This window comes from Lemur catta, chromosome 22, assembly GCF_020740605.2.
Source record: "Lemur catta isolate mLemCat1 chromosome 22, mLemCat1.pri, whole genome shotgun sequence".
Taxonomy (NCBI): domain Eukaryota; kingdom Metazoa; phylum Chordata; class Mammalia; order Primates; family Lemuridae; genus Lemur; species Lemur catta.
Window position 1 is genome coordinate 6,511,599 of NC_059149.1, and position 24,482 is coordinate 6,536,080.

Genomic DNA, 24,482 nt, shown 5'->3' on the forward strand with positions numbered 1-24,482 from the left:
CTGCCTGATCCTGCTGACTCCCCGAGGTCTGCATACACTTAGCACCTGAGTTCTACTGGGATGTCTATTTTGTGATCTCTGGGATCCGCTTGTCTTGTTCAGGGTTCTTTTATGTGTCTGCTGTTTGTATAACTATGCTTTACAAGGAAGGGCTTTGTCTTTTATCTTTTGAGTTGTCTTAGCCTCATTATCCATAGGAGTTTAGACTTGTGTGCACATACGGTCAGTGCTCAGCACGTTTGCATTTGGGAGTGTTTGCTCGTACATCATTCGGAATGATGGTTCACAAAACGTGGTCTGCAGACCACTGGGTTTCCTAAGATCCTCTCAGGGGCACTCTGAGGGCAAAGCTGTTTTCATGATGGTGTTAAGAGGTTCTTTGCCTGTCCCACCACGGCGAAGCCGAAACTGCTGGTGCCAGAGTGAAGGTGGGTGCAGCTGCCGGGCCTGATCCCAATCGGCGCAGCCGCACTGAGGAGTCAGCGCAGCGCCACGCGCTCACCGTGAACAAACCAGCCCGGATCAAAGAGCTGCGTTTCACTTAAGAATGTCCTTGCTGAAGGTGTAGTAATTGTTGATTGTATTAAGGGCCAACCCTTGAGTACGTATCTTTTCAATCTTCTCAGTGGCAAAATGGGAGGCCGTAAAGGACTTCTGCTCCATATCAGATTACAGAGTTTTTTGAGGAAAAGTACTGATGCAGTTGTTTGAGTTGTAAACTGACCTAGAGCCTTGTTCATGCAGCACCATTTTTACTTGAAAAAAGTAGACAAAACTGTGGCTCTGCAGACTTAAATATTTGGGAGAGATTTTCTTAAAATTTGGGAGACATTTTTCTTAAAATTGCATGAAATGAGCCTGCCATTTCAAGGAACACAACTGACCACATATTTTGCCAATGATACAATTCAAGCATTCAAGCAAAAATTAGAATTTTGGAAAATTTGTATTCATCATGATGAACTTGACAGCTTCTCAAATCTTAAAGACTTTTCTGATGAGATGGCTAACGTGTTATGAATGTTCTTTTTTTGATATTACATAATGAAACATGTCCGTATTTGGAAGAGCTACATAACTCAATGAACAGTTTTAAAAATGACCAGTGTTACAAAATCATAGATGGTTAAAAGATCCATCCAAAATGCAAGCGAGACCAAAAGAAGTTTAAAATAACAGAGTACAAAAAGTCCACAGGTATGATTTCATATTGCATATTGCAACTAATCTTTAAGAAGCTATGCCTTGTCAAATTTTTGTGAAGTAGCAAAGAAAAAACATCCATAATTATCTGATAAGGCTGTTAAATCTTCCCTTTTCTGACTAAACATCTGTGTGAAGCTGGATTTTCTTCACATACTCCAACCCAGACAGCATATTACAACAGTTTGAATACAGACGCAGATATGAAAATCCGACTATTGTCTATTAAGCCAGACATAAAAGAGACTTCCAAAAATGTAAAAAAAAGCCATTCTTCTCACAATTTTTCTAAATACATAGTCTTTTAAAATAAACCTTTGAAAATAATTTTACATTTAGAGTAATGCTGTAGGAAACTTAAAAATAGTTGATCTTACAGAAGTAAAAAGTAGAACAGAGGATACTAGAGCCTGGGAAGGGTAGGGGGAAAGGGGATAGGGAGAGATTTGTTAGAGGATACAAAATTACAGCTAGGTAGGAGGGACAAGTTCTAGTGTTCTATAGCACTGCAGGATGACTGTAGTTAACAATCATACATAGTTTCACATAGCTAGAAGGATATCGAATGTTGCCAACACAAAGAAATGATAAATGTCTGAGAAGATGCATATGATAACCACCCTCGTCTGATCACTGTATGTTATATGCATCACAACATCAGTATGGACCCCATAAATATGTACATTTATTAAGTGACAATTAAATTTTTTTTTTAAAAAAGAAAAGTCGCAAACATAGTACCAAGAGTTTCTATATACCTTTACTCAGCATGACCATGTTATATTTGTCAAGACTAAGATACTAACATTAGTACACAACTATTAGCTAAGCTATGGCTTTTATTAGGATTTCATCAGTTTTTCTATTCATGTTATTTATCTGTTCCAGGATCCAATCTAGGATACCCACTGCATTCAGAATATAGTTAATTTCATATAAATACATTACATATGTTAAGTAATGGTTTATTATTATTTTAAAATAAGTTAATAAATATTTAAAAAATTTCCCAGTTTTAACTTTTAACACAGTAAATACTAATAGATATGCCACACATAAACAAAAGCCCTTTTAGAATCTCAACAATTTTTAAGTGTGTAAAGAGGGTCGTTAAGAAGAAAAAGTTTGAGAACTGCTGACCTAGAATATTCTGTAAGAGGAGAATGTTCATATTTGCAAGCTGCTAGACTGTAAGCAGAGTTAAAAGGTGAGGGTTTACATAATGTCTCTGGGGAGTTTTGTTCCCCCTCCATGAGCTCTATAAATATACATGAGTGTGCAAAACTAAAGTTCAGTGAGGAAGAACTTGGGTATTGGAGAGAGCACTAGATTGAGCCACTTAATTTAGTTAGCTGGCAAATGTTTACTGAGGACCTACTATGCACCAGTGGGCATTCACAGAAAGATGTAGTATCTCCCCCAAAGAGCTGGAATTCTTTGGGGGGAAGTTAGACAATAAACATGAACAAAGGCATTGCATCGTTTGTGTATAGCACATGTGGCAGAGCAGAGAAAAGAGGTTAGAGACTGATGTCGGCAGGGGAGGGCCGGGCGGTGCGTGTTGGGGGCGTGGCTGCACGAGCATTGCAGGCACGAGCTGGATGCTTTGGAGTCGATGGCGGGAAGACCAGGGCAGCTGGCAGGAAGGCACTGCGTGAGGGGCAGCGGGGAGGTGCGCTAGAGAGGCAGGCAGGGTGCAGACTGGGCATGGCTCACCGGCCAGGTGAAAGCTTTGCAGTTTATTCTCATCACCAGGAAGCTTTGCCAGGCTGTAACAGGGGCGTAACAGGACCTGCCGGACTGGTCAGAGTGGCCTGGCTTTGCTGGGAATGGATGACTGTGAGCGGCAGATGGAGGCAGGGAGGGCAGTTGGGTGAGTGAGGACGGTGAGGGAGGACGGTGGCTCAGGCTCCAGGTGTGCTGCTGACGACGGGAAGACGCTGTCAGACTCAGGATCGACTGCAGAGGTAGAGGCAGCATTTCTTGCTCCCAGATTGAATGCCAGTGGGAAGAAAGAGAGCAGTTGGGGGGATCTTGGGTTTCCATCCAGGGCAGCTGGTGAGTTGTGCCGTCTCTGAGGTGGGGACTGGGGCAGTGCACTTGCTGAATGGTGTTCGGTCGCACTCTCAAGTTCGGTGTGAGCCCCCTTAGACATCCAGCTACTGTTTAACTGAGCAGATATTGGTCGAGTACCTACTCTGTGCAAACCCCCAATCTCAATGTTGAAGGCGATCCTCATGAACGAGCGACACACACAGATGACAACACATCACATTGATCCTTCCTTCCCGTCCTGGGGCTGTAGAAGCACAGGAGACGGGGTGAGTGATGGCATCTGGGGCAATTATCTTCTCCTCCCACCCTTGTTTTCGGGTCTGTGGGGCTGGCTGAGGCACAGGAGAGCATCGCGAGTCAGGGTATGTGTGTATTTCTCAGGGAAGAGGTGGCATGATTGGGGAACCATTTTGCAAGATTTTGGGACCCAAGAGACACAACTATAACCTCTTTTATCTCTTTCCGTTGGGAAAGCTTAGAGCATTTTATCTTACTCCTCCTTCCTGTATCTGTGGGAGAGAGGTGGGTGGAGAAAATGTCATTACTTATAAATATATTACAAGTAAATAATGAAAGTACTCAGAGAAGCAGAAGGGAAGACTGTTCCTGTGGCCTGCCCGGCCGTGTTTGTGTGGGTTCGAGATGGTGGGGACAGGGCAGCTATGTGCGGAGAGGAGCCCGAGGCCAGCGTGGCCAGTGCAGACCCAGGGAGGAGGCTTGGCAGCTTCCTCCCACATGGCCTCGAGCCCCCGGCTTGTACCGAGATTTCCAGGCTGGGATCCCGGGCTCTCTCCAGGCAGCTGTGCAGGCCTGACCCGGTGACATGTGATACCAGCGCGGTCTGGTCCCTCCAGCCTGACAGCAGCTTGTCCTCCCGGCACGACTTGCCATCTGCCAGAACAGACGGCAGTGACCTGCGGAAGACCTCAGAGCTCTCCTTGGTGCTGAATCTCCAGCCCTGTCCAAAGCTGGTCCTGTGCGGGTGGCTGAAATGGTACCGGTACCCACTTTGTTTTTATGGGACCAGGGACCATAGAAGAGATTTTTGAACTGAGGAAGGAAATGACAAAAAATTGTACCACTCCCTCCCCCACCCTCGGCTCTATCGTGTATTGCTGTCTGGTTCACGCCCGGGTCACCTCCCTCTTTTCTCCAAAAGGTTCAGTTTCTTCCAAACAACAGATCACCATCTTTTTTGGTGATAGTGTTGGTGGGGGGCTTAATTCAAACATTTTATTGTGTTTCTGGGAATAATCAGATAGAAAATCTGATGTGACGAACACCAGCCATGACACAGAGTCTGGGATCTTAGAGCAGAAAGTGCTGTACACGCAGAGGAGCCATGTCACCTGCAGGGCTGTGCTCCTTCTTAGGACCCAGTGTTGCCCAGGCAGAATCATTGCCCTCCCAGAGTTACTTCTACCGTCTGAAGCCCTTCTCCTCATTCCTGTAGTCTCTTGGATTTCATTTTCCTCTATTTGGCTTATTAACATCCTTTTTCCCAGGACAGCTAAGGGCAGGGGGAAGCAGATAGAAGGGAAACTAAATCTGGAGTTCCAGCACATAAACCTCTCCTAATTTTTAAAATTACCCACTGCCAGAAAGCTGCCTGGTCCCTGTGGGTCTGAGGAAAAGTCAGACTTAAAATTAGAGGCCACATCATGTGTGCTTTCAAAATGATTTCACATACTCATGGTAGGTTAGCACTCCCTGGAGGCCAGGAAGGGCTGACCTGAGGTTTTGTCGTTGGAGCCCTGCAGGGCTGGATCTAAGCAGGGTTGGCCTGCACCTGGTGCATGGACTTCAGTGCCACGCAGAGGTGAGGCCAGGGGAGACTCCTGGGATGGAAGTCACCTCTGCAGGTGCCTTCACTTCCCTTGCAACCCAATTATAGGGAACATGTAAGTTATCAGGGAAGGACATTTTCTTGCAGTTGCCAGTGGAGCGGAGCTCTTGGGAAAGAGGTTTGCAGTATGCAAGGCTGCTGGCTGCCTTAGACCTAAAGGGGCACCTTAGTGAGCACCTCATGCACTGCAGAGGGAGGAGTGGAAATTTCCTAGCAACGCCCTTTACCCTCCACGTCCTCTCCTTCCCTGTCCTTCTCAGTGCCCTTGCTTTACCTAGAGAGGCTAAGTTGCTTTGGGAACCAGCCAAACTCTCTGCTTTTTCACTGTGAGTTGCAAAGAGGCAAGAATAGTGCATGCGACTTTCTGACACCATGCAGAGTGCTGTGGTTTGAGGAGCGTTCATTCGCATGGGCAGTGGCATGTTGTTTAATTCCCATAGCACTTAGTAGAGCAAAGATGACTCTACCCATTTTACAGCGGAAGAGGCTGACGCTTAGAGAGCCTGGTTCCTGCAGTGTGACTGGGTTGTCCCCACTTCTTTTTCAGAAGGGCTTACGAAGGGGAAAGGGGTGTGCTTAGTAGCCAAACAGAATGGCCTGAACTTACACTTTTAGTTTTCCCTACAAAATGAAGACCTGCCTGGGCCCCTTCTGCCTTTGAACGGTGGGGTGGAGAGAGCCCGCTGTCCCCGCGAGTCTTCCTCAAGCACTTTCCCCGTGGCCATGTGGGTCTGTCCCTCTCGTGTGGCGCCTGGCCCTGCTCCTGCGATTCTGACTCAGTCCCGACCCAGAGAGAAGCAGAAACTCCTGGAAACGGGGAGTCGAGGGAGAGTGAGGCAGAGCAACGCTGCTTTGGCTCCTTAACGGTTTTCCCATTTATCAAGGGAAATGAAAAGCAAACAGGGCAGCGGTTTTAATTACTGCACATCAAGGAGGTGATGAACCAACCAGTGACTTTAATTATGGACTCTACAGCCAGGCAGCTCAGAGGTGGCTGCAGCCTTGCTCGGGGCACCCTCTCGCCCTGTGGACCAGCTCCACACTGTCCCGGACCTCAGCTCCAGGACTTTGTTCTCCTTGTGTGGCCAAGAAGGACTTACGGAAACAGGAGGATTGGGTTGAGTGGGAAGGTAGGGCAGTGGTGGAATGCATCAGGGTGGGAGAAATATGTACAAAGTTACAAGAAAAGAAAAACAACGAGTGCTGTCCAGGGGCTTATTTGGAAGAACGCTCTCAAACAGTTGCCATCTCCTCGGCCTCAGCTAGGGCCGGCGAGTCTGCAGACTGTTCAGTGACACTCTGACAGATCGTGCAGCTCGCTCTCCGAATGCCTCAGGACACTGCTGTGGAGTTGTTCTCTCTGGGGCTTGAAAGAGGCTAAAGTCCAAGCCTCCAAATTCCTGGATTCACAGACTAGGAGAAGACCAGCTTCCTTCCTGCTTGGAGCCCATCTGCCAGTTGGCTCGTTCTTCTGGCCCTTGTTGGGGCTGGTCCTAATAGATGCTTGGCTGTATCCTAGTTAAATACATTCTCACCCTCCCTGCCCCCTTCATCCTTAGTTCTTTGTTGTTGTTGTTTTAAAATTTCAAAGTATTATGGGGGTACAAATACTTTTGGTTCCATGAATTGCTTTTATGCTTGAGTCAGGGTTTTAAGTGTGCCTGTCACCCAGATAGTTTTCGCTGTACCCGTTAGGTGGGTTTTCACCCAGCCCCTCCTCTCCCCTCCCCCCTGCTTGATTTGCATTGAGATTTACTTCCCCACGTGCACGTGTGTGCTCATCAGTTAGTTCCAATTTAATAGCGAGTACATGTGGTGTTTGTTTTTCCATTCTTTAGATACTTCACTTAGGCTAATGGTCTCCAGTTCCATCTAAATTGTTGCAAAAGGCATTAAATCATCCTTCTTCATGGCTAAGTATATATCACATTGTGTTAATCCACTCATGAATTGATGGGCATTTGGGTTGATTCCACATCTTTGCAGTTGTGAATTGTGCTGCAATAAATATTCAAGTACAGGTATCTTTTTGATAAAATGATTTCTTTTCCTTTGGGTAAATACCCAGTAGTGGGATTGCTGGGTCAAATGGTAGGTCTACTTTTAGTTCTTTAAGGGGATCCTAATGGCAATCACAGCAACAACAAAAATAAATCAGAGACTTTATTAAATTAAAAAGCTTCTGCACAGCCGAGGAAATAATTAACAGAGCAGACAGACAACCTACAGAATGGGAGAAAATATTCGCAAGCTATACATCTGATAAAGGACTAATAACCAGAATCTACAAAGAACTCAAGCAAATCAGCAAGAGAAAAACAAACAACTCAATTAAAAAGTGGGCAAAAGACATGAACAGAAGCTTCTCAAAAGAAGATAGACACATGGCCAATAAACATGTGAAAAAATGCTCAAGATCACTAATCATCAGAGAAATGCAAATCAGAACCACAGTGAGATATCACCTTATCCCAGTCAGAATGACTGTTATTAAAAAATCCCAAAACAGGCCAGGCGCAGTGGCTCACGCCTGTAATCCTAGCACTCTGGGAGGCCGAGGCGGGTGGATCGCTCGAGGTCAGGAGTTCGAGGCCAGCCTAAGCAAGAGCGAGACCCCGTCTCTACTAAAAAAAAATAGAAAGAAATTATCTGGCCAACTAAAAAATATATATAGAAAAAATAGCCGGGCATGGTGGTGCATGCCTGTAGTCCCAGCTACTGGGGAGGCTGAGGCAGTAGGATCGTTTAAGCCCAGGAGTTTGAGGTTGCTGTGAGCTAGGCTGACGCCACGGTACTCACTCTAGCCCGGGCAACAAAGCGAGACTCTGTCTCAAAAAAAAAAAAAAAAAAAGAAAAAAAAAATCCCAAAACAATAGATGCTGGTGTGGATGCAGAAAGAAAGGGATGCTTATACACTGTTGGTGGGACTGCAAACTAGTACAACCTCTATGGTTTTGTTTTTTAAACTAGCAAGTGTACTTCACTTTTGAGGTTGAAACATTTCATAACAGGCTTCTTGCGATTCCTCGGGACAGTGAACACAGGTTTTCAACATGTTCTCCTAGTGGTCTCTTGGGGATCTCACTGTGTCAGGACTATCTTGCCTGAGCATAAGCAACTGTCCTTCCTGTAGTCAAATTACAGGACGCCGCTCCTTTTTTTCAGGAGGTGCCCACAGCCTGCTGGCTGATAGACCATTTCACCAGCTGTAGCAAGGCTGCGTTCTCTTTCAGAAGCAGAAATATTGTCAACTGGCACGCAGCATCTGGGAGGGAGGACCAGAAACCTGAGGGCAGCGTGTTTCTAATTGCCTGGAGATACCCATTAATAACTTTTAACTTTTTGTCCTCTTCTGTGGGCAATCAACAGAGTGTCAAATCTTGAAATGAGAGTATTTTCTCTAGAGAAGCAAAGCTTTTGCAAATAATAATGAAGAAAAAGATGCTTAGAATTTTCTTTCTGGAGCTATTTGGCTGTATTGATCTGGGAACAGAGCCAGGGCGTCCACACACTTCTTTCAGGAGAAGATCAAGTCACACGGAAATGGGGGAACTTAGCTAATTGAAAGGCGAGGCTGTAAGGGCCATAGACGCGGTATTTATTGGTGATTGATATTCTGCTCAGGGACGCACTCCGCACCTGCAATCACATTAAGGGGGACCAAATCTCCCGATGGAGAAGCGTGTTCAGTGTCTTGCTGATGCACGAGTGCATGAGCATGCCCAGTCTGTGGCAGCGAGGCCCCCAGTGGACCCTCCTTCCTGGAAGAACTTTGCTATTTCCGCTCACACCAATGCTACAGGTGCCCAGGTTCCTACCCTGACCCACCACAGACCATGTGACATTAGGCAAGTCACTTATTTTCTCCAGTCCTCAGTTTCCCCATCTGTCAGATGTGAGCTAGGGCTACTTTTATGACTCCAGGTGAGTTTGAAAGTGTGATGATGTCATGTGGGTCACTTTGGAAAGCCAGACAGCATCATTGCTAATGCCAGGCTTCTCCAGAGACACAGAACATGTATGTGGAGGTATGCACACACACATACACATATACAAGGAGAGGATGGCTCATGTGACTGTGGGGGCTGCTGGAGACACACAAAAGCCAGCAGTGGCTCAGCCTGAGCCCGAGAGCCAGGAGCACCAACCCCAGGGCAGGAGAAGACGGATGTTCCGGTGCAAGGAGAGAAAGAGCAAATCCATCCTTCCTCTGGCTTTTTCTTCTGTCCTAGCCCTATCAGCAGGTTGGTTGATGGCCACCATATTGGTGAGGGTGATCTCTGCCCAGTCTGCCGATTCCGGAGCTAATCTCTTCTGCAGACACCCCACTGACTCACCGAGAAATAATGTCTTCCCGGCTCTCTGGGCAGCCCATAGCCCAGTCAAGTGACACATAAAAGTAGCCATCACACAAGGTAAACTATTACTTCATTTAACTCCTTTAAAAACAAACAAATAATATCTTTTCCCACTACTCTTCAATTGTTAGATTTGCTGGTGGAATGTTGGGCATTTTCCAGAGTCCCCCAGACTGGACTGAAGGAGCAGCTAAGTGTCAATTAGTTGGATTTTTGCTGAATTGCACCATTTCCAGTTATATGTTTTATAAAATGGGAAAAAGTAAGGGGCAAATTTAAATATTAGTACAATTTCCTGCTGGATTTATTTTCCAATCACGCCTTAAATTGCCCAACCCACCAAAAATCAAAGTTGACATCAAACACATTCAACCAATTGTCACTTTATTGATAGTTTTTTTTTCTTTTTCTTTCTTTCTTTCTTTTTTTTTTTTTTTGAGACAGTTTCACTCTGTTGCCCAGACTAGAGTGCAGTGGCGTAATCATAGCTCACTGCAACCTCAAACTCCTGGCCTCAAGTGATCTTCCTGCCTCAGCCTCCAGAAGTGCTAGGATTATATAGACATGAGCCACCACACCCAGCCCACTGAGAGTCCTCGAGGTGGTCCTGTGCCACCAGGATGTGTTGGTGACTTGCAGCTACAAATTCCACAGAAAGCAGGCAAGGAGCAATTTCATGTGTGATCTTTGAGCACGCAGAGCCGGATGCTGTTGAGTAAATGATGCACTTCTGGGGAGTAACCACTGTGGGTGTTGAAGCCTGGGCAGGTGCTAAGAGCCTGGACACAGGGCTTGCTGGAACTTTGGTCTCTTCCTCAGCTCCTTCTGGTTCTATCCTATCTTCCAGCATACTAATGCCACCTTGGAGTGAGTTGTACTCAGGGGCCCGGAGATCCTGCCAGTTCTCTGATCCAGCCCGTGCTTGGTCAGTTGTCCGTTTGAGACCCTTGCCATGGGGCTGTGGGTTGAGCAGTGAGTGGAGAGCTCACCCCCAGGAAGGGTGCTGGAATGAGGGGTCTGGTTCTTGTTGCTAATCAGGGTTCTAGCAAGGAGAGACTTGGAGCCCATTCTGCTCCACTCGGAAGGGAAGGGTAGAAGGAAACCCAGCTTGTGTCCTGGCCTTGCCTTTCTGCTGAGGGCCCAAATTTCAGGGCTACACATGCTTTGGAGGAATCTTTTAAAAACTGTATTTTATAACATCCCGTAGGACTCTGATTGACTAAAGACCAGCCGAGGACCAGCCAGATCAGAGTTCTGTAATTACCACCTTCTTCCTGCAGTGACTGACAGTGGCACTGAGTGATCAGAAGTGTCTGAGGGACTCACTTGATGACCCTGGCAGGTGAGGACGGCTTGTGAACACTTTCTCTGGACCCTCGAATCAAGCACAGTCACCAGGCAGGGTCTGGGGCAAGGCCAAGGAGGCTGCGGCTGCGCCTGCCTTTGCCTCTCTGACCGCGAGATCCAGACTCTGTGAGAGCCACGGACTCTTTCCCCTTTCAGAAAGTGGGAAGAAAGTAAGATAACAGGAATGTTTTAATATGGACTAGAAGACCCTTAAAGCAGATGCGAAACACAGTTTGATTTCAAAGCTCTGGAAAGACCACTGGATTAGAGTCAGGAGATGGGCTGGGAACCACGCAGAACTGAGTTAGGACCTTACACTGACTCGTACTAGAGCCACCTCCCAGGGCTGCTGTGAGGGTTCTATAAAATCGCTACGGGAGACTCTAGAACGTGGCGAAAAATGACGGCGAGTGTGAGTTTCCTAGAGCCACTGTAACAAAGCATCGCATACCGGGTGGCTTCACGCACATAGATGTGTCGTCTAGCACTTCGGACGGCTGCAGTCCAAGGTGTCGGCAGGACTGTGCTCTCTCTGAAGGCTCTCGGGGAGCATCTTTCCTTGTTTTTCGCTGCTGGTGGCTGTGGGCAAACCTTGGTGTTCTTTGACTCACCGATGGGTCACTCCAGTCTCACTTCTGTCCTCACCCGGCCTTCTCCCCCCTGTATCGGTGCTCAAATTTTCCTCCTCTTGTAAGGATACCGGTGTGGGACTAGGGCCTGGCCTCATCCAGTGTGACCTCATCTTAACTTCATCACATCTGCAAAGACCCTGTTTTCAAATAAGGTCACATCCACAAGTCCTGGGGGGTAGGGTTCAACTTTTTTTTTTTTTTTGAGAGACACATTCAACCCATGCAGTCAGTAAACGCTGAAACATTGACTATGACACTGAATATCTAGTAGCACATTCCCGGTGCCACAGACGTGGTTGGAACAGTGGATAAGGCTAAATAAGCCCTGGGGTGGTGGGGCGGAGAGCACAGGTGTGCTGGCTGGGAAGAGGGAGAGTTGCTCAGCTTGCTTGGTCCCTCTGGGATGCTGTGGCCACTGCTGTCCCCAGGAACCACATGTGCTTGTTTCCTTAGTGTCACCTCCAGGTCCAGCTAAGGCCCAGTGCGAGGGAGGCCTTGTGGTGGGGGAGGGAGGACCTAATACTGACCAGACCTGTTCCTGATCCCAGATGTTCTTTCCTAACTAGGGAGTGGGTGCTGGCTGCATTGGCTGTGGCCACGACTCTGCACAGCACGAGCTGCCGGCCTTGCTGCACAGGGCCCCGCCCAGGACAGCCAGAGATGGCTCTGGATGTGCCCCTGGAGCTGTTCTCTTTAGGACCACCCTCTGGGCTGTTTTTAACACATTAACTGCCATGTGAGTTGTATTTAACTCATGCTAATTTTGAGCCTGGGGCCTGCAGTTTGTTCTTGAAAATCTTACTTGTTGATGTTCTTATTGTTACAATTAATATTGACAATTTAATTGCATATAACTCACGCACAGAAAACAATAAGCAATAAATTTTTCGTTAAATTAGAAAGGATCATTTTGCTTTCAAAGTTCTTATTCTATTTTCATAATAAAACACTGTGGCCTGAAGGAAAACTTTTTTTTCTAGTGTGGCAGTGAATGTGTTAAACAATTCTCAGAGAAGATTCCAAACAGAAGGTTCTATTTAGACACAATTGACCATGCCAGTGCGTTTTATTTTTAGTATCGCATTCCCATGCATTTTATTGTATTGTTGTTATTATTATTATGGTTCAGCTGAAGTGCTTAGATGGTACCAGGTACTGAGCACAGACAGGAGAGAAGGTTCCCGCCTCTGAGGGGCTCACAGCCCACGGGGGAGGCAGGCGGGAGGCCGGGCGTGGCAGGCAAGCACCTGCAGGGCACATGGGGTGCCAGGAAGGGGCCTTGCCCCAATGAGGGTGCAAGGAGCCGGGTGTCCCAGGGAGGCAGTGCCCAGCGTGTGGATTAGCTGGGTGATGAGGAGAAGACACGGTCTTGCATTTAACAAGACTTGGAGGGCAGGGAGGGCAGGCCATTGTCGGTGGCCGTGGGGCAAGCCCCTGGGATGACTGGAGCTGGCTGGGGGTGCCGTCGGCCAGGAGGCCCTGCCTGGTCCCCAGTGCGTGCCGTTCAAGGGAGTTCGCAGCTGCTCGGGTTCCAGGCCGGCTCCCACCTGGAACTGAGGAGCAGCTGAGGTGCTGGGGACCCCCGGGCACTGGGGCCACCTCCTCTGGTGTGTTCATTGCAGAAACACGTTGGACTGTGCCAAGTTTCGCCCTGGGGTTGAGCTGACTGCAGACCAAGTGACGTCTCCAAGGGACACCCTTCCTGTGGAGTAAAGTAGCCTGCGATGTCGCTGCTCTTCCTGCTCCAGACACCAGCAGCCACTGGGTTCGACTGTACACAGGCTCCGTTCTGAGGGCTCCGTAGACAATCGGCTGCGGAGCTCCCCCAGGTGACAGGTGGCTTGAAATATCTCATTAGGAATAGCTGCGTGGGAGGAAGCAGTATTTTTAGCAGCGGGTAGGAAGTGTGACTGAAACATGACTTATCTGACATTACGGAACACAGAATCATCGGTTCAAGTCAGATGGTGCTATAGTAACTGTAACCACACTGGGGACGGATCCAGAGCATGAGACCTGGGAGGCAGCACCAGCGGCTCTCCGTGTTGCGTGTTACTCAGCGGCCACGAACCCGGCATCACCCGCTGGGGTTCTTTGCCCTGTGCTGCATAAATGTTGCTCTGCATGAAAGCTTAGGGACTCCTGGAGGAGTTGTGGGGCGTCGAGAATTGACCCAGTCTCTGACCAGTGGGTTTAGCACACCGCCGATTTCTAGCAAGCCGAGGGCCGCAGTGAGGCTCCCCAGGGGGTCTGCTTCGTGGGAGAAAAGCTGCCATGGTGCGGGCTTGCAGGGCACAGACTGTAGGGCCCTCGGTCCGGGTGCTTAGCAGGGCGGCCCTGGCCGGGCAACAGGAGCGGGATTGGGCGCAGGGCTCAGTGCAGGCGCAGCATCCTCCGCCAGCCCCGCGGGCAGCTCTGGAGCGAAATGGCCTGGTGGGTTGTCCCGTGTTGAGCTGCAGTGGCTGGGCTTTGTCACCTTTGCAGTTCTCAGTCAGTGGCTGTGGGCCACCCTGGGAGGAGCTCTCTGCAGCCCGGCCCTCCCAGAAGGGGCAGCTGCTGGAGGCTGAATGCCAACCGCCCTCCCCCCCCCGAAAGGGCGCCTCGGCCGGGCACCCCCCTGTCCACCAGCACGTGTCCCCGAGCACTTATGGTAACGAGGGTCAGCCGCTCCCAGTGAGCAGCTCACAGCCCACTGATTTGGAGGACAGCCTCCCAGTTTTGGTTGTTGAGGAAGAGGAATTGCATTGCCAGTGCTCTGTCTGAAATGGAATTGGAACTTGAATTTACTTCCCACTCTGACCTGCCATCTTCGCACGTCACAGATCCCTGGGCTTTGCTGTTCCAGCCCGAGGGGTGGCCGGGGAGGAGAGGCGCCCCCCAGTGCAGCCGCCTGCTGCTCCACCTTCCCTCCTGCCGCCTCCCGGCGACCTGCAAGCACACCTGGGTGGGGCCTCCCGGCGCCTGCTGGTCAGACTCGCAGAGGACTTGTGTCCCCAAAGCTTAAAAAAGGCTGGGTTGGGTTTCTCCACTGCCCAAGGTGATTCCTGGAAGGAGGACAGTAAATATTCTGTGCTAGGCAGGGAAAGAATGTCACTTGGGCAGTATCCCCATTTTGCCTGTTATTTCCTGGGCCGATTTGAGCACATTTCATAATCTTCCTGTGTCTTTGTGGAAAGGTTAGGTTAGTTGATCCCTCAGGCCCTTGAGAGCATTGTGACTTCCTTTATCCCTGTCTCCATCGCAGGACAGCACCGCATTCTCTTTGTCCTGCCCCGTCCCAGTTGCCTGCATCTCCTGCCCTCACCTTTGACCTCCTCACCTTCCACGCCCTCCTCCACTGTCTCCCAGGGTTCGTGTCCCCTGCTTCTTTGCAGCTCTTCTGTGACACCGGTCTTTCCCCCACGGAGAAGCTCCTCCCCCCTCCCTGCAGGCAGTGGGGGTGGCAGGAGGGAGGCAGGGCTGGTGGCACTGACTGAGGTCATCCTGGCGTGGCGGGTGGGCAGGACAGGGGAGGCACGGCCAGGCTTGAGCAGAGCTGACGGGGAGAGTGACAAGTGCACCAGAAGGGCTTCACCCAGCCCACAGGGATGTGTCCGCTGTCCCCAAAGCCAGGAGGTGCTCAGCCAGGGGATGGGTCTATCAAAACACGGTCTCATTTCCTGGAAACTGCCCAACTGCTGCTCACCTCAGCTCAAAAGCTACGAGGGGTTGATCTGGGAGGAGAATTTGCAGGTGTGACGACACTAAGAACCGCAGTGGCAAGATGTGCGCTTCCTCCCCAACATCAGGGCTGCGGCCAGACAGCCAAGCTGTCATTTCTGGCGAGGTGACAAGACCCAGGCATCCGCTGTGAGGCACTTGCTCATCACCTCGCGTCCCAGTGGTCATGACCATCTGCTCACTTTGCCCCTCACAAGATGGCAAAGCAGATTTCACGAGCCACCAGCGCCAGCGTGCCGGGGTGGGGAGCATGGGTCTGTTCCAAACCAGAGAGGAAGACAGCAGCCTTCCTGGAGGTGCCACCGGTGTGTGCGTGTCCTCCTGGTCAGAGCACGCGGGTGTGTGGATGAGGACACAGGCCTCGCCCTAAGGCGATGCTGCGCTTTCTCTTAAACTGCTCGACTGTAGACCCTGGAACCCCCTTTCTGTCGCAGCGAGGAGTGGACTGGCACTGCCCTGACGAGCATGCTCAGTGAGGTCTGCCCGGGCAGTGCCGTGACCCCGAGCACTGAGCCACAGAGACAAGAGAAGCATCTGATTCCTGGAGTTCAAGACCCTTGGAGGCCCCTGGCTTGTTCCAGTGCTCCCGGCAAAGCCTGGGGGGGCGTTTAACTAGGTAACGAGTCTCCTTCTCTGTAACTTTTCCCAGCCACGTCAGGTCACTCAGGTTCGAGTCCAGTTAGTTAAGGTAATGCCGGATGCACCCTGCGACCGGGGTGGCTTAGTGGGTACCATAGAAGTTTATTCCTCAGTCACATATAGCCCAGTGGGCGCCAGGAGCTGGGGCGTGGGGCTCCACTCCACGCAGTCATCCAGGAACCGAGGCCTTCAGAGACTCTGCCTGCACCGTGTGGCGGCCAAGGCTGACAGGGCAGCAGGCCCCGGCCTGCAGCGGGGAGGGAGGTGGGACCCTGCAGCGGGTTCTTAAGGGCCAGGCCTGGAAGTGTGAACATCACTTTTGCACAGTGGCCGGAACTCAGTTACCTGGATCACTGACTGCAGGGGAGGCTGAGAAATTCAGTCTGACCTTTTGTGGCCAGGGGAAAGAAAATAAGAAACTATGTTTCTGTCACAGAGAGTATAGAGGATTCATTTCTAGAAAATCGTCTCCCATCATTAGTGCATACATGATGTCTGTCTACCTATTATATCTACCTATCTACCCACCCATTCTGTCTGTCTATATCTACGTGTGCATGTATGTATCTATCGATGTATCTGTCTATATGTCTGTGTATCTACTTATGTACCTATGTATCTATGCACGTCTGTATTTATGTATCTATCCGTCATCTAACTGTTGCTGTCATCAGTCCCACCTCCCTGGCAGAGTGAGCACCTGCACGGCATCCCCCACAGCAGAGCTACCATCTGGCAACACCTTACCCTGGCCATGCGGTTCCCTTTCATCCTGCCCTCTGCCTCCCCCACCTGAGCTAGTCATTGTCCTGAATCTTGTCCTAATTTTTTGCCAAACATGTTTTAGAGTTGTATCTAATCCACATGTATCCACAAGATGTATATATTTTTCTTTTAGTGGTTCTTGCTTTATAAAAAGGCTCTCATATATGTGATCTCTGGGCTTTTCCGTGAGCTGGCATGAGAGTGGCTGTATTCACGCTGTGACCATTGCGTGGTTTATTCATCCATCCTCCTTCAGATGCGCTTTTGGGCTGGTTGCAGTCTTGCTGCCTGAACAATGCTACTATCATCATGCTTTGCCTGCCTTGTATTGTGCAGCCTTTACACGCTTTGTATCGAGGGAGAGCGTTCCTTGCCTGCCAGCGAGGGGTGCAGTTGCTGGGTGTTCAGCTTGATGAGATAATGCTTAACTTTCAACTGATCTTCCTGTCAAAAATGTGCAGACGATCCTACATGTCCACACCTTCCCTAACACTGCATATTGCCAGATATTTTAATTTTCATCAATCCTCCTGTTGTTTATTGGTGAGTGGAAAACGCACAGTAACCTTTGTGGGCTTAGCTTCCCCCGGGGGCCGAATGCCCTAAGCGATCTTTATTTTCACTACTGCTTGCTGCATTCCAAAGCAGGAGGTGTCAAAAGATCTCAAACCAAGTCTCAGATCTGAAAGGAAGTTACAATTGAAAGATTTCATGGAAGGGAAAGGCTTCGGGCAGGCATTTGCCAGGGAATGGAAAGGTAGTGAGTCCCTCCCGTTGTCTTTGCAACATTTTAATTCCTGTACCTCCCTTCTTGGCTGCTACAGACACTTTTACATGGACTCTACAATTTCACCAATTACAGGAAGGTCAGGAGACAAATCGGGACCAAACAGTTGGAATTCCTCGGAGAAGCTGAGCCAAGTTAGTTTGCGCGGTAGAGAAAGAGCTGGAAACGTCTGCGGCTGACTGACAGCCCGAGCGGCAGCCGCAGAGTGTGGATTCGAATAAAAATAATAGTTTTCCCTGCAGCAGCTTGGTCTGTCTCATCTGCGCCTTCCTCTGCCGTTGGGTACAGGTGCAGAACTGTGCTTCCCCAGGCTCCACATGTGGTAGCCACGTTTCAGTCTGTCCTCAATCTGTCTTGTTCGGTAGGGGCGATGCCGTGAGGATAAGTCTTGTAAACAAGTCCCAGTAATGGAGCACTTATTTATAAACTATTCTGAAGGCTTGTCCCCACCATTCTAAAGAAGGGTCTCAGAGTCTTTCAGCTTGTTAAGAAAACCCGCCTGTCTTGAGCATGCACCTGCGTTACTCAGGTAGCCAAGGTGTTGTAGAACCCCCAGGGCTTTCCTGCTTTGAGTGGGGGCGGGTGCGAGCCGGGTCTTTAAACCGTGAGTGGCTTTTCTGCCTGGGTGCAGCTCAGGGAGCGTGTTTCACTCCCCCTCTCCTCTCCTCCCCTCTCCTTTGCTTTGTGGGCTAGCGCTCTTTTTTCTCTCTGCCTCTGCCTTTTGCCCTGTGATGTGGGTAAACTCATTGCAAATCCACACTCACCAGCCCCCACCCCCGTCACCCCTCGGATAGTGCGGAAAGAGAAAGCAGATGCTTTGGACCCACCGTGATTGGTGAAGGCGCCGGAGTTTATCCATTAGTGTCCTGCAAAAGCAAAGGGGCTTCCCCTGGCAGCGCGCTCCATCACGCATCCAGACTTACTGCTGGGTGGAAGCCAAGGGGCAGGACCGACAGCTTAGTAAGGACCCGCAGGGCAGGCAGACATCCTAGAATGAATGGCACATGGGCAGGCCAGAGCTGTTGTCTTCCAGCTGCAGGGAATATTTTATTGATGTGTAGAAGGAGGCAGGAAGGCGGCCTGTGTTTGTGCAGAATGGTGCATGCAGCATCCCAGTATGTGACCCTTTTCCATGAGGTCAGAGCTTTGGTCATTGCTGCGAACCGATGCTTAGAGCAACACGAGACACATAGTAAATGCTCAGTAAAGATCTGTGTGATGAACAAAAGCGGAATCCAAGCAAAGCTGTCGAATGCCCTGGACTTGGGCAGAAGCCATGTGGTGAGAAACGGAAAGTCTGAGGGATTCGTGTAGAATTACACTGTAAGTCTGAAGCCTTGGGTGGGCTGGACGCTTCCGCCACCCGGAGCCTGTGACTCAGACAAAGGACCAGAGGGGGCAGGAACAGCAAGGAACCAGGCACACGTGCCCGTCCACGGAGGCTGCCTGCAAGCTGCCCTTTTCAGATGTCATCAGGCCGGCCCGCCACGTGCGAGTGAGACTGACAGCAAGGGTTCCGTGGCCTGCGGCCCAGGGTGACGCTCACGTGCCCGCAGTGGCAGATGCCTCTGAGTCAGGAATCACAGAGCCTGGTTTTACAAGTGAAGAAAATGGTGCCATTAAAAGGCAATTATTCAAGTGGTGTGAGTCAGCTACGCCGCTCCTGGCAGTGCCAAGCAGGGGAGGCAATGGAGTGGGGCGTTCTCTCTCTCTCTCTCTCTCTCTCTCTCTCTCTTTCTCTCTCTCTCTCGTCATTTGTAAACAACGCCCAGGCTGGAGAGCAGAGCTTGCACCTGCATCTGCATGATGTGTGGTGAGGGACCCGGACTGCCAAGTTCCCTGCTCTGCGAGACGTCAGGGAGGGGAAGGCAGTGTCAGATCAGAAGGAGGGTGACCCTGAGAAACGGGGAATCAGACAGGGTCTTTCAGCTGGTGGCGCATCGGCCTCCACCCTGCTCCCAGCCGCTGTGCGGGTGATTCCCACGGGGCGTGCGCTGGGCCTGCGGCCCCGAGAGCAGGGCCCAGGCATCTTCCTCCGTGCTGCTTTGTGCTCCCTTTTCTTGGCGTGACTTCATGGAAGACCAAGATGCTTTTATTTCTGGAATACTTTTCTTGGTTTTTTTTTTTTTTTCTTTTCCTGGAAATATCTTTATTTCACCTTTATTTTACTTTATTTATTTACTTATTTATTTATTTGATTTTTAATTTCAGCTTATTATCGGGGTACAAAAGTTCAGGTTATATATATTGCATGGTTGTTTTTTAATAAGGCTGCTTGGTCTGCTCAGCGCTGCACGACCCACCTGCACTGGGCGGGAGGTGTGACGGCGACAAGACAGACCCTGCTTCCAGCCACCCTCTGGGGCTCCCAGGCCTGGTGGGCGATGCGCAGGCCCTGCAGAGGTGGACGCCAGAGCCGCCTGCCTGCCTCCCGGGTCTCTCTCCTGTCGTTGCTAGGAAGCCGAGAGTGGAAGCGGTTCTGACTCGCCCTAGGAGGGGTCTGAAAGGAGAAGGGAGCAAAAATCAGACCACAGCCATGGAAGCCCCAAAGTTGGGTTCAAGTTCAGGGAATACAAGCTCAAAAGGATGACAAGGGGCAGACCAAGTCTCGTTAGTTCTGTGCGCGGGCCAGCCCTGATTCCCGTGTTGTCCCCCTTCTGAGCATAGTTTTAGCCCCTCCAGTGTTAATAAGACAAAAGTAGGGACAAGTTCAATTGCTTTTTGGATATGAATCATTTTTAAATACGGCTGAGTGTAAGCAGCAGTGGAATGCCACCTCCTGTCTGTTCCACATTCATAACTGGGAGACGGTTCATTGTCATCGGTGGCATTTCTTAGGCTATCTTTGAGGTTGTCTGAATTGAAGGAGGTAAAAGTTGAACCTCTCTACACGGGGCACTGGGCAGCAGAGGGCTGGAGGTGAGGCCGGGCGTGTCGTGTCATCTCGTGGGAGCTCCCGGACTGGACAGAGAGGAGCCAGCAGGACTGGGTCGAGGGTGTGGTGGCTTCTCAGAGTGCCCGGCCATGCTGGGGGGCAGCAGTAGGTCTGCACTGCCAGGGTGGGCGCAGTGGTGAGGCACAGGGCCGCTGTGGCTGTGCCGGCGGAGGCAGGACTGGGCCAAGCACGAAGACGTTAGTCTGGCCCAGCACAGCCCAGGCTCACAAGGAGAACGGGGTCCGGGCGGTGAGCTCAGAAGCTGTGTCCAGCCGGCGCCCGCGTATCAATTCCTCATAGGACGTCTGCGCTTGGCTCTTATTCCACACGTCTTGCACGGCACTCCCTAGCCTGCGGCAGCAGGGGACAGGCTGAAGGGCAGGCCTGGTGCTGAGGGAGGCGGCTGGCTTGGAAAGCTGACTGCCACCGAGGGGTCGAGTGACCTCCGGGCAGTCACTTGACTGCAACGCTGTAGTTTCGCATCTAGAAGTGGAGGCTGATAACTCTACACTCCTCTTCGAGGGAATTAAATCAGGTGATGTGTATAAAGCCCTTAGCGTGAGTCCTGGCCCGGGGAAGCAGTTGAGTGAAACCTATTCCTCTGGGTCAGGAGCTCTCCCGAGGGGTCAAGCGCTCTCGGGACCATCTTTAGAGACGCCGCCGTCCCCGACACTGGAGAGCTTGCGAAGTCACACTGAGTGGCAGTTTGGAAACTCGGAAATCCTGCCGTAAAGGCAAGAGGAGATGTTTGGTTGAGATGGCCGAGGGCATCAAATCCTCACTTTAAAGGGCCAGTGAGGGGAGCGCGGGGGTGGAAAGTAGAATTATTGGATCTTCTAGACGAGCTTCGCAGTGAAAAGGCCCAAACCTGTGGCAGACAGCTGCCTGCCCGGGTCACCCAGCCCAGGGGCACCTGCCCAGGGCTTCTCTCCCCAGGGACTGGGGTGGGTGGGTGCCACCCTGGGGACCGCCTGCAAGCTGGGCCATGGGTGCAGATGACTGTGCACGTGGGCCAGACTTTGAGTGGCATGTGCCTCCCCTCGTGTCCCCTGGAGAGCAGGTCACAGGGAGATGAGGACTTGTGGGAGGGAGGGACTGCAGGTAGGACATCAAACTCCTCCATCTGCTGCACGTGGGGACAACAAAAACAGACTTTCAGTGTTTGTGAGGTGTGGGGCCCTCCCAGGCACGAGGCCCAGGGGTGGGAGGAGCCGCCAGCTGCGCCCGGGGACGCTAGCCATCTTTGTGGGTGATGTCAATGCAAAGGAGAAAGACTATAATAGCAATAAAAGCTATGATTTCAGTGCACCGACTGTGCCATCTTCCCTCTTCGCCTTTTATGTGGTTCTGTTTATTTCTCTTCTTAAATATTTGCAGCATCCCTCTGAAAATAAGAATAAGGATAATACCAAATTAATGACATTAGTGACAATGGCGGGCATGTCCTTGTTTCGAGTGTCTGTCCTCTGTGTCTGTCAGTCTGTTCGGTGCCTCGTCTGCGTTATCTCTGCTCCTCACAGTGTCGCTGTGAGAGCCCCCAGCCCCCGTCTCACCGTGAGGGAAGCGGGGCTCAGCGAGGAGGCGGAAGTTGCTGGAGAACCCAGTCTTGCCCTCCGAAGTGCCCTGCGTGGGTGTGGGGTCTTGCAGCCCAAATGGAACGGGAGGAAGACCAGGACTCCTGTGTCCTGCAGGCTGCTCGGGAGGGGCAGGAGGGAGTGAAGGGGGGGCCACAGCCCGGCATCTGGGGGTTCTGGAAAAGGCCGTTCCTCACGCCTCACACAACATCTCGGGGCCTGGCTGTTCTCCCCCTCCCTCCTCTTCTTCCATCCAGGCCTCGGGCTTCTTCCCTGCATTTTCTGCCTTTCTCCTTATGTTACATTATCCCAAATTAGCCCCACCAATGCCACTCTTGTGTATCTTCTCCTGCCTACTGGTAGTAAGATTTTGCTCTGTGCCAAGGAAAAGAATTAGCTCCTGTGTTGGAGCCCATTTCCCTCCACTCGAATCCTATCCTCCCTCCAATTTTCAACTCTAACAGCACCTCCTTGAAGAGTCCCTTGATAATCCCTCCTGTCTTCTCATGTCCCATAGCGCTGTTCACCAGCCAAATGACACTTGCTTCCTGTGCCTTAGGGATTGGTGTGTGTATGTCTCTCCTCACGCAATAGCTCACAAAGATCTGGAAGACAGGGGTTATGCCTTCTGTTATCCCTGCTCCTCGTACATGGTAGATCCTCAGAGCCATTACAGAATGAATAAAAGCTCTCCTCCTCGACGCTTTCTTTATATATAGTGTACCTTGCGGCATCTCTGAGTCTTACGCTGTCACTGCTGCACACGTAAATAGACCTATGGGAATACGGACACCTGGGACAGTGTGTCAGATTGGGCCAGACTCCCTGCTCTAACTCGGGCCTCTTTACCCTGCAGCAGGCAGTAAAGACTGAAGGGTGACAGGTTATTCAGATGCTCAGTGGTTGCTTTGGAACGTGCCAAGGCTGGGGAGCATAGGGGAAGCTTTCTTTCAGATCAGTTTTGGATCTAGGAAATTAAATTCCTTCCTCCTCCTACTCTTGTCTCCCTCCTCAGAACGCCCAAGGCCTCATGGCACAGCACAAGAAGTGTGTCACCACATGCTGGCTCTGGTGGGACGGTTTGGACTGACCAGTAAGTGATCAGGGACTCCGTCTCTACTCCAGCAGCTGGGGGAGGCGTGGGCTCGTCAGCACGTGGACAGGGCTAGCGAAGGCAGACCGGGTTCTTCCTCCCGTTTCCTGCTGGCTGACGTGCACCGATTGCCGCCCCCTGGAAGTTACCTTACTCAGGTATTCCACACAGGTGTCGTAGGTTTCGGAGGGGTCCTTACTGCTTTTTCCTATTGCATATGGACTTGTTCAAATCAATATTCTTACATAAAACAGTGGAAAAAGCCATGATATTTTCTGTTCCTTTGAATTCTTCTTCTTTTTTTTAGTATACACATTTTACATTCTGCCTTTAAAGCTATTTCTGCCTCACAGCTGCTTTGCCGAGACTCAGACTCCTACGGGCGCCGCTCGGTCCGACACGTACCTTGAATATCCTTCCACAGTGTTTGATTTCTGCAGTTGGTTGTATAATGAGGGAGGAGTGTGCAGTAAGTTTGGAGATTCCTATTAACCAGGTCACCCATGAATCTATTTTCGTGTGCTTCTTTATTAGGAATAGCAGGGAACATGATAATATTTAAACACAACCACTTATAGGAGCTTGGCTTATAAAATATACCTTAGTAAGTTTTCTTTTCCCATTTGACATTTCAAAATGCTGTGCTACGTTTTCTAATCATCAAAACACCTCTTCTCCGTTTACCATCTGGGATGTGCACAGAGACCATTACAAATGACAGCTGACACTCCGGATTGCCATTTGCGTCTGTGGTCCTCTGCCTCAGTTAGACCATCTCCGGAGTGCCCCGGGTGTTCTTGGCACTGCTTTCGAAGACAGACCACAATGAAATGACGCGGACCAAGATGGCAAGGCGGGGCAGGGCGTGGGAGTAAATTGAAGGGAGTTGTCTTCAAGCACTTAGGGGAAGACGTCTCATGAGAAAGGGCAATGGTGTTGTTCTGTGTTGTGCGTACAGACAGGATTAATGAATGAAAGCTACAATGGGACAGATTTGATTCAACCTAAGTGGAACCTGACAACCAGAGCTTCCAGCCACTCTGGGGCAGTTTCCTTGTGAGGGAGGTGGTGAGCCTCTGGGCACAGCAGGTGCCGGGCCACCGGCCAGCCAGGCCATCTGCCAGGGTGATCCTTCCAGAAATAACAGGTCCACATCAACTGTGAGGCTCGGTGGTATCTGGCATAACTGTTGGCTGCTGGGAGTATTGCAAGAGCGGAGGTATTACTGTCTGTTGTAAGCAGAAACTGAATCCTTTTGAACTGCTGATTGCAATGGGCTGAGCGGGCCGCAGAGCCAGGACCCAGGACGGAGCGTGGGTTTGCTGTCGCTGAGGCAGGAAGCCTCTCCTCACAGGCAGGTCTTCACTTATGTGGCCCAACTACGTAGATGGCTTCAGAAATCACTTAACAGGGACCACAGTTCTTCACTTTTTGTGTTACTTAAAGACTTGGCCAGCATCTTGGCAGCGTCAGGAGGGTATTAAAAATGATAATCATCTCTTTCAAGTACACGGAGTTTTATGGTTTA

At 50.4% G+C, this 24,482-nt stretch overlaps 1 protein-coding gene across 7 annotated transcripts in view; it reads left to right on the forward strand.

Annotated features, from left to right (window-relative positions):
* The window catches only part of ZMAT4 (zinc finger matrin-type 4), a 317,188-nt gene that overhangs the window by 39,554 nt on the left and 253,152 nt on the right, over positions 1-24,482 (forward strand). Inside the window, exon 2 of one of the 7 annotated variants that reach the window (XM_045535768.1) lies at positions 13,064-13,270. The exons of 5 other annotated variants lie outside the window; for them this stretch is intronic. The gene's annotated coding sequence lies outside the window, so the exon portion shown is untranslated. Of the gene's footprint in view, positions 1-13,063; positions 13,271-15,447; positions 15,778-24,482 lie in introns of those variants that run through there. One more of the 7 variants, XM_045535770.1, reaches the window with a different exon arrangement.